This window comes from Erpetoichthys calabaricus, chromosome 2 (genome assembly GCF_900747795.2).
Source record: "Erpetoichthys calabaricus chromosome 2, fErpCal1.3, whole genome shotgun sequence".
NCBI lineage: Eukaryota > Metazoa > Chordata > Cladistia > Polypteriformes > Polypteridae > Erpetoichthys > Erpetoichthys calabaricus.
In genome coordinates this window covers 278,210,279-278,226,631 of record NC_041395.2, presented here as the reverse complement: position 1 = coordinate 278,226,631, position 16,353 = coordinate 278,210,279, and positions in this window count along the sequence as shown.

Sequence of the window (16,353 nt, the reverse complement as noted above, 5' to 3'; positions counted from 1 at the left end):
ACGTCTTTGGGATGTGGAATTAAATAATATTACCTTCAGAAATCCCCCATGGGCATTGGAAAAACAAACTGTACAAAGACAATGACCCAGTTTCAAATTATACCCAGGTCTCAGGGTCAGTGTGGCACCAGTTTTGCAAATAATGTGAACTTTTGTACAGTATATCACATTTTTTCTGATTTTCATCACCTAATGGCCACCTTTCTCAGGTACTGGCTGTTATTTATGACAATATCATCATGCAATCTAAAGTTATATTTTTTGATTTTGAAATTACTATAAAGCAAATTATTGTGCTTAATAATATGTATATGTGTATATTACTCAGTTTCCCATTACAGAATATTCCTAACAATGTATTATTGTTCTTCGTCTAACATGCCATCAATGCGAGAGCTAATTGTTGTTTATCTTTTCGAAGAGGAAAAAGATGACTCTGTTGTGGTGTTCATATTGTCACCAACTTAAATGGCGGTTTGGCTGTGTTGTGTCTAATAGACCAGACAAATTACAGGGCTAAGTCTCTAAAGAGTGCAATCTGAACTATATCCAAACCTATTGTACACGTAAAAGCCAGAATCTTGGAGTCATTCATAAGGTTGATCTGGGGCTAGAGAAATTTGGCTGGATATTGTATGATTATGCAAATTAAAAAGTTGTTTTTTGGATGAGCTACATTTTAGGAAATTGGCTCTGCAACATAGTCTTAAATGAAAATGATTTGTGCCCCTTTTCTCAATGTTTATTACCATATTTTGACCTCAGTCCGCTATATTCAGTGCTGAATGATGAGAAAGGCCTCAGCACAAGTTCACAGTCATGTAAGTGGCATGCTTATATTGGGATTGAACACAGCCATGTCCTTAAACACAATTTCAGTAGACAAGCTTTTAATAAGTATAGTGTGGAGTATACAGAGGTTGAAATGGAATACATTTATATGTACATTTATTTGCTTGGCAGATGCTTACAACAAAGCAATTTACAACAGAGGTAGACATAATCAAGTAATAAAACTTTATACTGTATACAGCATACCTTGCCTCTAAATTAAACATGTGAAAAATGCTAAGATGTTTCTGTGTAAAATATATTTTAACAGCTTCAGGCAAAAGCTAACACAGTGGTGTAGCAATCAGTGCTTCTGCCTTACCACTCTGGAGAATGGACTTGAATAGCATCCCCATCACTGCATGTGCAGAGGTTGTGTGCACTTGGGATTGTACTGTGACATCTTCTATCTGGCCTAGTTATGAGTGATTCTAAAGTAAGTGTAAATATAAGTGTGCCTTTAAAAGACTGCTGCCCTGTCTAAAAATTGGAACCTGCCTCACAACATAGGCAGTGGTTTCTTGTGGCCCTAAACTGAATAAATGGGTTATGAAAATGGGTAATTAGAGTTTTTCATCCGCATCATCCAATGTTGCCATGCTCTCAGAGGAGTATTTTGTTACACTGTGGTAAGGTAAGGTTCAACCAATGTGGTAAGTGATGATGTGCAAAATTGGGAAATAGTTTCTGTCAGTTTGGATGAATCTCAAAGTGCCTTTTCTACCTCCGCCTAAACAGAAAACTTTAGAATTATAACAGCTGATATGAAAGGTTGACTTTACTATAGATTGGTGAAGAAAGGTTAAACTTGTGGTATGTCTTTTGTCAGGTGTCTGAGAAGACACCCCTACAGGGGCTGGTTATGGTAATGCCACATAAAATGTATTAGCATAATCTGTTGTACTTTGTTTTTTTCTTGGGCCTGTTATTCAAATATGTGTTAATACTCATTACCTTCTGTATGTGTGGGTAAAGATTGGGTCAAGAAAAAAACATTCTGTTGAACCTTGGTCTCATGAGGCTTCCATAGATGGAACTCTATTGCAGGAACTGCATTCATAATTCAACCAGAAAATTAACTGGAGTGGAGAAGAGAAAGAGTTGGTAGACATTTATCTACCTATAGATCCACAACTAGAATTTGACTGAGATATAAAGTATGATAAATAGGAACAAAAAGCACAGCCACCACAACGGGAGCAAGATTCAAAAATCAAAGTAAGAAAAAACATTGCAAGAAAGGTTCTAACCTTAACTGAAAATGCTCTGCCCTAGCTACAGTACAATAATTTGTGAGAGATTCAAGTTAAATGTTGATGACGTTACTGTCAGAGTGATAAAAATGATAAAAACAAGGAAAAACAAGGTCTAATGCATCCAAAAATGAATCACACTGAATTAAAAAAATGCCAAATCCCAACTTCTTGACACTTAGAGCTAGCTATTCTGACATATTACATTCAATGTAATCCTGCCAAGTATCATTTGTGAGAATACTTGCCAGGGTTTTTCTTCTGAATTACAAAATTCCAGGACTTAGAGTCCATAAGAGCATGCCAGAACACCAGTGGCCTTTCTGTTGCTGAGTTAAAACACACACAAGGCGTTTCTCCCTGTCAATAATAACAACAACATTTATTTATATAACTCATTTTCATACAAACAGTGTATCTCAAAGTGCTCAGCAAGTGAGAAAAAAAATCTACAGGGGTTTCAGGGCCAAAAGACCCAACCCAACCTTCTTCTTCACTTTTTTTCACATCTTTCTATGCTTCTGCAGCCTTATATTAAAAATGTTTACATTTTTTCCTCATCATGCAACACTCAACACCCAAGAAGGACAAAATGAAAATGTGACTTTTGACATTGTTGTAAATTTATTAAAAATAAAAAACCTGAAAATCCCTTTGACACAGGTTTTCAGACTTTTTACTCTGTGCTTAGCTGTAGTGCCTTTGGCAGCAATTCAAGCCTGGAGTCTTCCTAGGTATGACACAACAAGTATCACATTTGGAGACATTCTTCTCTGTGGATCCTCTCAACTTCTGTTAGGTTGTATGGAGACCACCAGTGGACAGTTATTTTCTGGTCTCTCCAGAGATGTTAGATTGAGTTCATGGCTGGGGTCTGGATGGGCCACTCAAGAAAATTCACAGAGTTGACCTTAAGCTATATCTTTGCTTTGTGGTAAGGGTCATTGTTCTGTTGGTTGGTGATCCTACAGCCCAGTCTGAGTTCCAGAGTACCCTAGAGCAGGTTTTCATTAAAGATATTTCTGTACTTTGCTTTGTTCAGCTTTCCCTCAGTCTAATCTCTCAGTACCTGCTACTGAAAACCAATCCTACAGAGTGATACTGCCAGCACCATGCTTCACTGTTGGAATGGCATTGCACAGGTGATAAGTGTTGCATGGTTTTCTTACGACATGACACTTAGAATTAAGGTCAAACAGTTCACTTTTGGTTTGTTCAGACCAGGGAATCTTGTTTATCATAGTCTGAGAGTCTTTTAAATGTGCTTTTTCAAAATCCTAGTGTGTTTTCTGTGTTGTCTGTCCGCTCTTCCATAAATACCATATTAGCTGAGTATTGCTGTGGTGGTTGTCCTTCTGGAAGTTTTTCCCTTCTCCAAACAGGTTCTTTGAAACTAAACCAGAATGGTTTCCTCTCTCAACCGAGGTCCATCTTCCACGATTGCTCAGTTTGCCCAGGTGACCAGCTCTAAGATGCACCATGGTTTTTCCAAACTTACAATAAATATAGAGGCCAGTGTGTTCCTGAGAACCTTTAGTGCTGCAGAATTTTCTTTTGTAGCCTTCCAAAGATCTGTGCCTTGACACTAGCAATTCCTTCAACCTCATGGCATTGCTTTTGCTCTTATATACATTGTCAGCTATGGGACCTTATATAGACAGGAGCGTGCCATTCCTAATCATGTGCAACCCACTGAATTGAGCATAAGTGATTTCCAAACAAGGTGTAGGAATATCTCAATGATGATCAATAGAATGGGATGAGCCAGAGCCAAATTTCAAGTGTCATAACAAACAGCCTGAATACCTGTGTAACTGTACTGTATTTCAATTTTTTATCTATACTAATAAAAAGCAAAGCCCTCACTGACTCACTCACTCACTCACTCACTGACTGAACCAAATTTGGCAGGCTCATTCCTTACAGCTTACTTACAAAAGTTAGGGAGGTTTGATTTCGAAATTCTATGCGTAACGGTCATAACTGGAACCTCTTTTTTGTCCATATACTGTAATAGACTGCAGCTCGATGGCCGTGGGAGGCAGAGTTGTGTATCGCGTCATCACGCCTCCCACGTAATCACGTGAACTAACTGTGAACGCAGTACGTAGAAAACAAGGAAGACCCCCAAAGAGCGCTGAAGAAAACATTTATTACACAATTGAGAAGGCAGCGAAACAATAAGAAGCGAGCGAGTGACGCATACAAGCATATTCATAAGTGCAGCTACTGCGGAAACAAAGCACGGTGTAAACCGTAAGTTTAAATTAAGTTTATAGAAACGCTCCCGCTGCCGTTTGCAATACCATATTCACGACATACAAGTTTAATGAGAAGACACGAGGTATAAATGAGACTTTGGATCACTTTGTAACGGAGTTAAAATTGCTGTAGCAAGAAACTTTTAAGTGCCGGGTCTTAGCTAACATTAAATAAAGCCGTGGACATCGCAACATCACACAAGAGAGCGGCTCACGTGAAGTGACTGAACGCAGCACGAGTGATCACTCATTACACAATTGAGAAGGCAGCGAAACAATAAGAAGCGAGCGAGTGACGCATACAAGCATATTCATAAGTGCAGCTACTGCGGAAACAAAGCACGGTGTAAACCGTAAGTTTAAATTAAGTTTATAGAAACGCTCCCGCTGCTGTTTGCAATACCATATTCGCGACATACAAGTTTAATGAGAAGACACGAGGTATAAACGAGACTTTGGATCACTTTGTAACGGAGTTAAAATTGCTGTAGTGAGAAACTTTTAAGTGCCGGGTCTTAGCTAACATTAAATAAAGCCGTGGACATCGCAACATCACACAAGAGAGCGGCTCACGTGAAGTGACTGAACGCAGCACGAGTGATCACTCATTACACAATTGAGAAGGCAGCGAAACAATAAGAAGCGAGCGAGTGACGCATACAAGCATATTCATAAGTGCAGCTACTGCGGAAACAAAGCATGGTGTAAACCGTAAGTTTAAATTAAGTTTATAGAAACGCTCCCGCTGCCGTTTGCAATACCATATTTGCGACGTATAAGTTTAATGAGAAGACACGAGGTATAAACGAGACTTTGGATCACTTTGTAACAGGGTTAAAATTGCTGTAGCGAGAAACTTTTAAGTGTCGGGTCTTAGCTAACATTAAATAAAGCCGTGGACATCGCATCATCACACTAGAGAGCAGCTCACGGAACTGACTGAACGCAGCACATGTGATCACTCATTACACAATTGAGAAGGCAGCGAAACAATAAGAAGCGAGCGAGTGACGCATACAAGCATATTCATAAGTGCAGCTACTGCGGAAACAAAGCACGGTGTAAACTGTAAATTTAAATTAAGTTTGGCAAGATTGCTTTTCTCCTGTACAACTATACGTTGCATTCTCAACAGTAAGCTTGCACAGCTTGGTCATATTACAACCGGAGTGCTGAACTGACAACGTGGTATACAAAGAGAACTATAACAATCGTAATAAATGAACAATAAAACAGCGGAGAACCCGTGGATTAAATAAAAACGCTGCTTCCTTGGCGAAGCAAGGAAAAAGGATGGCCTTATATGGCGTTCGTTTATAACAGCGGAGAAGCTGTGTAAAGACTGCTTCACAAAAAACCAGCAGAGCGCCTTATATGAGCAGGCAGTCAGCTAAAGAAGGGAATCAATAAATAACTATAATCGTAATAAATGAACAAAAAATAGCAGAGAATCCGTGGATTACATAAAGGAAATGGGTACCTGAGCAGAAAAGTGAGTCTCAAATAGCTACACAATAACTATAACAATCGTAATAAACCAACAATAAAACAATACAGAACCGCTAAGCAAGGAGAAAGGACGCCCTTATATGGCGTTCGTTTATAAAACAGCGGACAGGCTGTGTAAAGGCAGCTTCACAAAAAAACAGATCCTTAACAAATTGTTATTGGTATATTTTCCCTCAATTTAAAAAGGTTTTCTTTTCTTCTTAATTAAAATTTAAAAGCAGTACTTCACCGCTGCAAAGCGCGGGAATTTGGCTATATATATATATATGTAGATATGTATATACAGTGGTGTGAAAAACTATTTGCCCCCTTCCTGATTTCTTATTCTTTTGCATGTTTGTCACACAAAATGTTTCTGATCATCAAACACATTTAACCATTAGTCAAATATAACACAAGTAAACAAAAAATGCAGTTTTTAAATGATGGTTTTTATTATTTAGGGAGAAAAAAAATCCAAACCTACATGGCCCTGTGTGAAAAAGTAATTGCCCCCTTGTTAAAAAATAACCTAACTGTGGTGTATCACACCTGAGTTCAATTTCCGTAGCCACCCCCAGGCCTGATTACTGCCACACCTGTTTCAATCAAGAAATCACTTAAATAGGAGCTGCCTGACACAGAGAAGTAGACCAAAAGCACCTCAAAAGCTAGACATCATGCCAAGATCCAAAGAAATTCAGGAACAAATGAGAACAGAAGTAATTGAGATCTATCAGTCTGGTAAAGGTTATAAAGCCATTTCTAAAGCTTTGGGACTCCAGCGAACCACAGTGAGAGCCATTATCCACAAATGGCAAAAACATGGAACAGTGGTGAACCTTCCCAGGAGTGGCCGGCCGACCAAAATTACCCCAAGAGCGCAGAGACGACTCATACGAGAGGTCACAAAAGACCCCAGGATAACGTCTAAAGAACTGCAGGCCTCACTTGCCTCAATTAAGGTCAGTGTTCACGACTCCACCATAAGAAAGAGACAGGGCAAAAACGGCCTGCATGGCAGATTTCCAAGACGCAAACCATTGTTAAGCAAAAAGAACATTAGGGCTCGTCTCAATTTTGCTAAGAAACATCTCAATGATTGCCAAGACTTTTGGGAAAATACCTTGTGGACTGATGAGACAAAAGTTGAACTTTTTGGAAGGCAAATGTCCCGTTACATCTGGCGTAAAAGGAACACAGCATTTCAGAAAAAGAACATCATACCAACAGTAAAATATGGTGGTGGTAGTGTGATGGTCTGGGGTTGTTTTGCTGCTTCAGGACCTGGAAGGCTTGCTGTGATAGATGGAACCATGAATTCTACTGTCTACCAAAAAATCCTGAAGGAGAATGTCCGGCCATCTGTTCGTCAACTCAAGCTGAAGCGATCTTGGGTGCTGCAACAGGACAATGACCCAAAACACACCAGCAAATCCACCTCTGAATGGCTGAAGAAAAACAAAATGAAGACTTTGGAGTGGCCTAGTCAAGTCCTGACCTGAATCCAATTGAGATGCTATGGCATGACCTTAAAAAGGCGGTTCATGCTAGAAAACCCTCAAATAAAGCTGAATTACAACAATTTTGCAAAGATGAGTGGGCCAAAATTCCTCCAGAGCGCTGTAAAAGACTCATTGCAAGTTATCGCAAACGCTTGATTGCAGTTATTGCTGCTAAGGGTGGCCCAACCAGTTATTAGGTTCAGGGGGCAATTACTTTTTCACACAGGGCCATGTAGGTTTGGATTTTTTTTCTCCCTAAATAATAAAAACCACCATTTACAAACTGCATTTTGTGTTTACTTGTGTTATATTTGACTAATGGTTAAATGTGTTTGATGATCAAAAACATTTTGTGTGACAAACATGCAAAAGAATAAGAAATCAGGAAGGGGGCAAATAGTTTTTCACACCACTGTATATATATATATATATATATATATATATATATATATATATATATATATATATATATGTGAATGTATGTATGTATGTCTATATTTATATATATACAGTATATATGTGGATATGTATATATATGTGTATATTCACGGCATTCGTAGTCTGTCACAATCTGATTGTATGGGGCATTATTTGACAGTAAACTATTTCAACCATATGTGTATATATATGTAGATATGTATACAGTATATATATGTGTATATATATGCAGATATGTATATATATATATGTAGATATGTACATTTGTATATGTATATATATATGTATATGTGGATGTGTATATGTATATATATATATATATATATGTATACAGTAATCCCTCGCTATATCGCGCTTCGCCTTTCGCGGCTTCACTCCATCGCGGATTTTATATGTAAGCATATTTAAATATATATCGCGGATTTTTCGCTGCTTCGCGGGTTTCTGCGGACAATGGGTCTTTTAATTTCTGGTACATGCTTCCTCAGTTGGTTTGCCCAGTTGATTTCATACAAGGCGGCACGGTGGCGCAGTGGGTAGCGCTGCTGCCTCGCAGTTGAGAGATCTGGGGACCCGGGTTCACTTCCCGGGTCCTCCCTGCGTGGAGTTTGCATGTTCTCCCCGTGTCTGCGTGGGTTTCCTCCGGGCACTCCGGTTTCCTCCCACAGTCCTAAGACATGCAGGTTAGGTGGATTGGCGATTCTAAATTGGCCCTAGTGTGTGCTTGGTGTGTGGGTGTGTTTGTGTGTGTCCTGCGGTGGGTTGGCACCCTGCCCGGGATTGGTTCCCTGCCTTGTGCCCTGTGTTGGCTGGGATTGGCTCCAGCAGACCCCCGTGACCCTGTGTTCGGATTCAGCGGGTTGGAAAATGGATGGATGGATGGATTTCATACAAGGGACGCTATTGGCAGATGGCTGAGAAGCTACCCAACTTACTTTCTCTCTCTCTCTCTTGCGCTGACGTAGGGGGGTGTGAGCAGGGGGGCTGTTCGCACACCTAGACGATACGGACGCTCGTCTAAAAATGCTGAAAGATTATCTTCACGTTGCTATCTTTTGTGCAGCTGCAGCTGCTTCCTGAAACGACATGCTGAACGGTGCTTCGCATACTTAAAAGCACGAAGGGCACGTATTGATTTTTCTCTGTCTCTCTCTATCTCTCTCTGCTCCTGACAGAGGGGGTGTGAGCTGCCGCCTTCAACAGCTTTGTGCCGCGGTGCTTCGCATACTTAAAAGCCAAACAGCACTATTGATTTGTTTGCTCCTTTGAAGAGGAAGATATGCTTGCATTCTTTTAATTGTGAGACTGAACTGTCATCTCTGTCTTGTCATGGAGCACAGTTTAAACTTTTGAAAAAGAGACAAATGTTTGTTTGCAGTGTTTGAATAACGTTCCTGTCTCTCTACAACCTCCTGTGTTTCTGCGCAAATCTGTGACCCAAGCATGACAATATAAAAATAACCATATAAAGATATGGTTTCTACTTCGCGGATTTTCTTATTTCGCGGGTGGCTCTGGAACGCAACCCCCGCGATGGAGGAGGGATTACTGTATATGTATATATATGTATATGTAGATATGTGTATATGTAGATATGTATATATATGTATATGTATATATATGTTTACATAACCTCTTTAACAGTATTTTGCTAGTTTTTAGTAAATTTGAAAAAAATTGTAAAATCCTGTTTTCACTTTGTCATTTTGGGGTATTAAGTGTTATTTGATGAGTGGAAAATTAATTTAAATGATTTCAGCTCAAGGTTGAAACATGAAAAAAATATGAAAAAAGTGAAGGGATCTGAATCCTTTACGAATCCACTGTTGTGATTAGAGACAAGCCCAGGTAACCAAGGCTCACCCTAGATCCCCACATCATATTGTCCAGTTTGCAAAGGATCCACCAATAAACTGCAATATTTGGTTTTCATGTGGTCTCTGCCTACTGATAATCTGAGAGGTCAAGTAAAATCATGATGACGAGTCTACCCTTGATCTGTATGAACTCAAAACTGCATGTCATCTTAAGATGTTGAATGTCTTACTCCCAATTGAAAACATCAAGGAAAGGTCTGGGAAAGAAAATGGGACCTATCTGTACAGGACAAATAAAGACGTGGACTTATATAACTCCAGAACTTTAGAAGATCTTGACTGAGCTTCACTGAGAGATGTCCATCAGATGCTGAGTGTCATAATTTGACTAATGACTTTCATTTGGGCTTGATGGTTCTTTGCTCTTTTAAAATTTTGTAAAACATTGTTTCCAGAGTTTTGAAGGAGAAATATTCCATTGATTACATTTTTTAAAGATGTTGAAAATAAATTATATTCTCCAGCTGTGCTATAACAAGGCAAGATGTGAGGGAATTCGTGGCATGTAATGTCATCAGTGCAACTGTTTAATGGTCAGCATAGTGCATTTCATTTTTGTCTAAGATTTCAGATTTTTCCAAAGATTTATTTTTATTTTTTCTGTTTTTTTTTGTCTATATTTAACATCTACATGGTTTGGCTCTGATTATATGTCTCCTTTTTGGTTATGAAAACCCACCTAACTTTGATTCTTAGTTCACATTATGAGGTTTGTTTATTAATTTTATGACTGTTATAACCTTCAGCTTGTTATTTTGACATCAGGACTTCTCCTAATTCCAATTCCATTTAAAACTTCTGCTATATAGTGCAGTCGGTACACTGGGATGACCTGCCCTTTATTTTTTGTTTTTTTGTTTTTTTAGTAATTTAACAATTGATTCTCCATACTAACAGTAACCAAAGCATGCTTGAACCTATTCACTCTCTCTGAGTGTTTCTGATGACCTCTGAGGTGGTTATCAGAAAATGTTGCCAGCACACCTTTATCCCCAAGTTAGTTCCTGGCATCGGTCCTCAGAAAGATTTTTCCTCCCAACCTGTTGAGAACCAACTCCTAAAATTTCATTTAGCAGCACACATGATGAAACTGGACTGTCTCTTTTGACAACTTGCTTTTACTGTGGAACTTTACAAACTGCAACTAACTTATCAACCTTTTCTGAAATTTCAGATTGTATTAAATAATCGGAGCACTAGTTAGTGTTACTGGCCCATGAATCCAGTATGCAAATGAATCCCAAGACCAGTCATTGTTTTTTTCTCCTAGTGGCTATTTGGGTGTTCCTCCCACATCTACAAAGAGGTACATCTTGGGTTGACAGACATTTCTAATTTGCCCTTGCATGAGTGGGGATCTTGGAATAAACTGTTTCCCTTCCAGGGTTGCTTCAGGCCTTGGACCAGATGCTGCTGAGAAAAACTTTGGTCCAGCAACCCTGGACTGAATTAACTATTTTGGAGAATATTATGCTATAAAAAAAAATATTACTTGATACATTGTGTCACTTAACGAGTTTACAGCATAATCTCAAAACAATCCGAATCTAAATAAATCAAAATAAACAAAACACAGCACGATTCTCCATATGGGATAATGAGGCGAATGCTATTTTTAAATGATTCATCAACTGTACTTAAAATGATCTCAAAATGTATGTGGTAATTATCTACAAAAAAAAGAAAAATAACCAAAAAAAAAAACAAAACTCAAAACTGTGAGGAAAGTTGCCACAGTGCAGCAACAGCTAACACCCAGAGAACATTTGTAGACTTCCAAAATAATTTTAACAGAAACAAGCAGAAAGCATAAATATAGCCACAGATAAGCAGCACACAATGTGCATTTTAAAAAGGGAATGATCCCTCAGCACAAACCTTGTCATTTTTCTCTTTTTTATTTCAACTTTAAAATAATCATTAGCTTTTATTATTCACTCAACCACTGAGGATTTTTATTAGTGTAAAATGAGTGCACAAGTAAGTGATACTGTTACATTTCATTAGTAATAAACTGAATCAGTGCTGCTAGTAATATCATCCTTACTGTATATGAAGGCCACCTGCTTCAACATTTCCTCTTTTTGCTCTCCATATAAGAGAGTGAGGCAGACTGTAAATAAGCAAAAATCAAAGTGTCACATGAATTACTTGAGAGTGTATATGCACCATGAAATCAGTCTTTGGTGGGTCAATGGCATTAAAGACTTCCAGTATCTTTGTTTAAGTATGGCTTTCGATTTGTTTAGCTCACACTAGTGATGGGAACTCCGGCTCTTTTCAAAGCTTTGGCTCTTTTGGATTGGCTCTCTTTAAAAAGCCGGCTCTTACGGCTCCCGAATGGCTCTTCGTTTAGTATCACTTGGATGCTTATATTTTAGCCTAATTAAGCAATTATGAATGGTTTGTGTATAAGCAATTTCTTATTCATTGTTTTCAGACATTACGTATTTTTATGCATTTTTTCATTACAAAAAATACACAGTTACTATTGTTTAACATTATAATAAAAGCTTTAAATGAACAACTTAACACAAAACCACAGCAAACAAATTAAATAAAGGCCAAACTCAACAACAACAACACCACACTATGACTCTTTGAATAAAAGTTTTTAGGCCAGGTTGGCATTCAGAAATGCCAGATGCCTCAGCTTAGATGGGCTGATGCGATTTCTCCTCTCCGTGATTATTTGTCCTGTTTTTGAGAAGACTCTTTCTAAGGGGACCGATGTAGCGACAATGCAAAGTCTTCCTACCATTACCTTAACCAGGCGTGGGTAGACTGCAGCCTTGGCCTCCCACCAGCTCAGCGAGTCTTCAGCTCTTTGGATGAGGGGCTCCTCAAGATAGGACCTCAACTCCAGCATAGCATCAGCTGTGGGATTTCTCCTTGCAGTGTCTCCTGTTGCTCTTTCATCAAAGAGCCTCCACACAGCAGAAGCTTGTGGTTCCTGTGAACATGCCCCTGCTCCAATTTCTTCCTCTTGGCCCTCTGATGGAGGAACAGACAGGCTGCTGGGGTTGCATCTTGCTGCTGCTGTACTTATTCTTTGAAATGCCTCATCCACAGCTCTGTTGTCATTAAATGCTACCTTTTTTCCAGAGCAGTGGTTTCTGAAAGCACATTGTTGTACTCCATCCTCAGATATATAGTTATGGAATAATTGTTTGAGACAAAGTTTTTCTGCTAGGGAGAACATACATGGGGTTTAAGGCCTGTACAAAAGTTGTAAATCCTTTTTCCTCCACAATGGAAAATAGTTGAAAGTCGCTAGCTATCATTTTAGCCAGCTCCTCATCAACACTTATTTGTTTGTTTGGCGTCATTTGTTTTGGAATAAATGTGCTTATTTTGGTTTGAACTGAAGACTGTGTTATACCTGCAGTTTTCGGTAAGACAGTGGATGCTGCAGCAGAAGTACTTCGGCTCTTTTCCAGGGTCAGTGGATGGCAGGAGAGTGGGCACGCTCTCCTCCAGTTGCACAGATGGGTGGGTGGTTCTTATATGTCTGTGCAGGTTTGTTGTTGACCCTGCTCTAACGGATATTTTCATATTACAAATTCTGCACTTAGCTTTGCAGTCTCCAATATCACTGAAATGCAGCCAGATGCTGCTTCTTTTTCAGCTTTCGCTCATTTCTTCACTCTTTTTTTCTTCATGATGCGCTTGCATTTAAATCTGGCTCCTCGTCTGTCGCAGCGACAGGTACACACAGTGCGACAGTGTCGCTCTGTGTATCTGGCCTGTACCAACACTCGCTGTCTCCGGAGCGTCTGCCCCCCTTCTTTCTTTCACATAATGGTACGATCCTAGTCCGATGTGTTGTTCGTGAACGAACCGGCATTATGAGCCAATGTTCTGTGTGCCCATATAAGTAAAGTCCCGCCCCTGCCGAATGGATTTTCAGCAGAGCTGAGCAGAAGCGGCTGAAGCTTCGGCTCTGCTCGACGGGCATCGGCTCCTCTCATTCGCTTCAAAGCATCGGCTCTTAGAGCCGGCTTGTTCGCGAACGACACATCACTAGCTCACACTGATAACCAGGGCCATTTCTAGGGGTGTGTGGGTCCCAGGGTGGGATTAGTGGTGTGCTGAGTATTTATATTTTTATGCATATGTGAAGTGGAACTACATATTGTGTAATACAGGGGGTTTTCCAGTGCTGGGCCATTCTGAATATCTGTCCACTTCACCCCCTACTTTGTGATGGCTTTACTAATAACTCTAATGATCTATCCCTTTGTTTGCTGCTCTGGGTGTACAGTAGATTCAGGAAATAGTTAAATCCCTTCACTTTCGGCATACTTTATTGTGTTGCCATTCTTGTATCTCAATCTACACTCATTAGCCCATAATAACAAAGTGAAAACATGTTTTCAGAAAGGTTTGCAAATTTCAAAACAGTTGTGCATGTAAAGCCCATGACAACAGCCATTTGTGAGATGCCACGACTGACCACTTAGTGCCAAATTTCATGCCAGTTTAAAGTCACTAGGGTCAACTCTCCTGTCTCTTATAACATTGACCATAACTGATTTACAGTATATAAAACACTGTTATCATGTAATATATTACGTTGGATGTAGAATTTGTGTGACAGTGGAAGTGTATGTAATAAACTGGAAAGTCAGCGGAAATTTCTGAACAAACTAAGGAAAACCTTAATTTTAATGTAGAACCTTTCTATAGTTTAGTATTCTGTAAAGGATTTGTTTGTCACTTGTGCCCAAAGCAGCCAGGATAGACTCTGGCCCCAGTAATCCAGAAGAGGACTAGATATATGCACACAGTTGTAACAAATATAATGCCAACTTTGTGGCTTCCATTTTTTGGAACACTTGAGAGGTCTTCGTGTGAACCTTTATTTGTCAGGAATTCATAATCAGGCTAATTAGTCACATCTGTATTGGTTTCCAAAAATGCCATCTCAATATGTCCTCTGGCACACTTCATTTTCTAAATTTTTCCTTGTTTATTTTGATGCACCACTGAGTGTACAGTCCATAGAGATTTTAAATCAATTCAATTGTCTAATTCTTCTAATTTTAAGTAAAATACTTCATGACAGTGATAGCTATTTTTGGGAATATACTGCTTATTGGTAGGACTTGGGTGCTACGTAGTAAACCACTAGCTTTCTAGTTCAAGCCCTAACTCTGACTCATTTTTTAACCCTCAGCAAATCACTTAAACTTTAGGCTGTCTAATTTTAAGACAATGATTGTGAGCTAAATACATATATGTAATGTAGCTGTGTCTTGGGATGTGGTGTCTGCTATTTATACAATGTGACATCATTTATTTTCAGCAAGGAGAATAACAAAGGGTATAAACACAATATGAATGTAAAAACGGGTACCGAGGAAATTAGGAGCTCTGTCTGAGATGAGGCAACTGACCTGCCTTGCCCTTGGATTTTCCATATCTCTGATCTCCTTTACTCTTTAAGTTCTGTCATATTCTCTCATATAATGGTCTATGTGCCCTTCCTCCTTGTTAGTGTGCCATTGTCTATTTCCTTTCAGATCCAACCATGTATGCCCCTGACATAAAGACAATTTAAACCTCATAACTGAGGACACAGTTCTCAGCAAGGCTATTATACAGCACCACTTCTAAACCACTCCAGCCATCAGACCAATTCACCTCCTGATGGTCATTTTGGTTCATTGCACCCCTGATCCCCACTATTTATTATGAAAGGACAAAGCACTTAAAACCCCTCTTTTGCTGCCTATCATTGCCAGCATACTGCATACAGAATCCTTTCTGTGCAACCTGCTGCCACAAGAGTAGAAATTTGTTTCTATGTGTTGACAGAATGCTGCAAACCCCTAGAAATCCATAACCACTTCCTTCAGGTAGAACAGAACTCTCCTCCATTTTTATACAGGGTCTAGCATGTGAAGCTTGGTTTCAAAGGAGAAAAGGATGCCCTCTACAAGTGTTCTATCAGTAAAAGGAGCAAGGCAGATTTATATATCTTCTTCTTCTTCTTTTGGTTGCTCCCATTATGGGTCACCATAGCAGATCATCTTTTTTCATATCTTTTTTCATATCTCTGTTACACCCATCACCTGCATGTCCTCTCTCACCACAACCATAAACCTTCTCTTAGACCTTCCTCTTTTTCTCTTATCTGGCAGCTCTATCTTTAACATCCTTTTCCCAATATACCCAGCATCTCTCCTCTGCACAAGTCCTAACCAATGCAATTTCGCCTCTCTGACTTGGTCTCCCAACCATCCAACCTGAGCTGATCCTCTAATGTACTTGTTCCTAATCCTATCCATCCTCGTCACACCCAGTGCAAATCTTAGTATCTTTAACTCTGCCATCTCCAGCTCTGTCTCCTCCTTTCTGGTCAGTGCCACCATCTCCAACCCATATAACATAGCTGGTCTCACTACTGTTCTGTAGACCTTCCCTTTCACTCTTGCTGATACCCGTCTTTCACAAATTACTCCTGACACTCTTCTCCACCCATTCCACCCTGCATGCACTCTTTTTCACTTCTCTTCCACAATCCCCATTACTCTATACTGTTGATCCCAAGTATTTAAAGTCATCCACCTTCACCAGCTCTACTCCCAGCATCCTCACTTTTCCACTGACCTTCCTCTCATTCACACACATGTATTGTGTCTTGTTCCTACTGACCTTCATTCCTCTCCTCTCTAGAGCATATCTCCACCTCTCC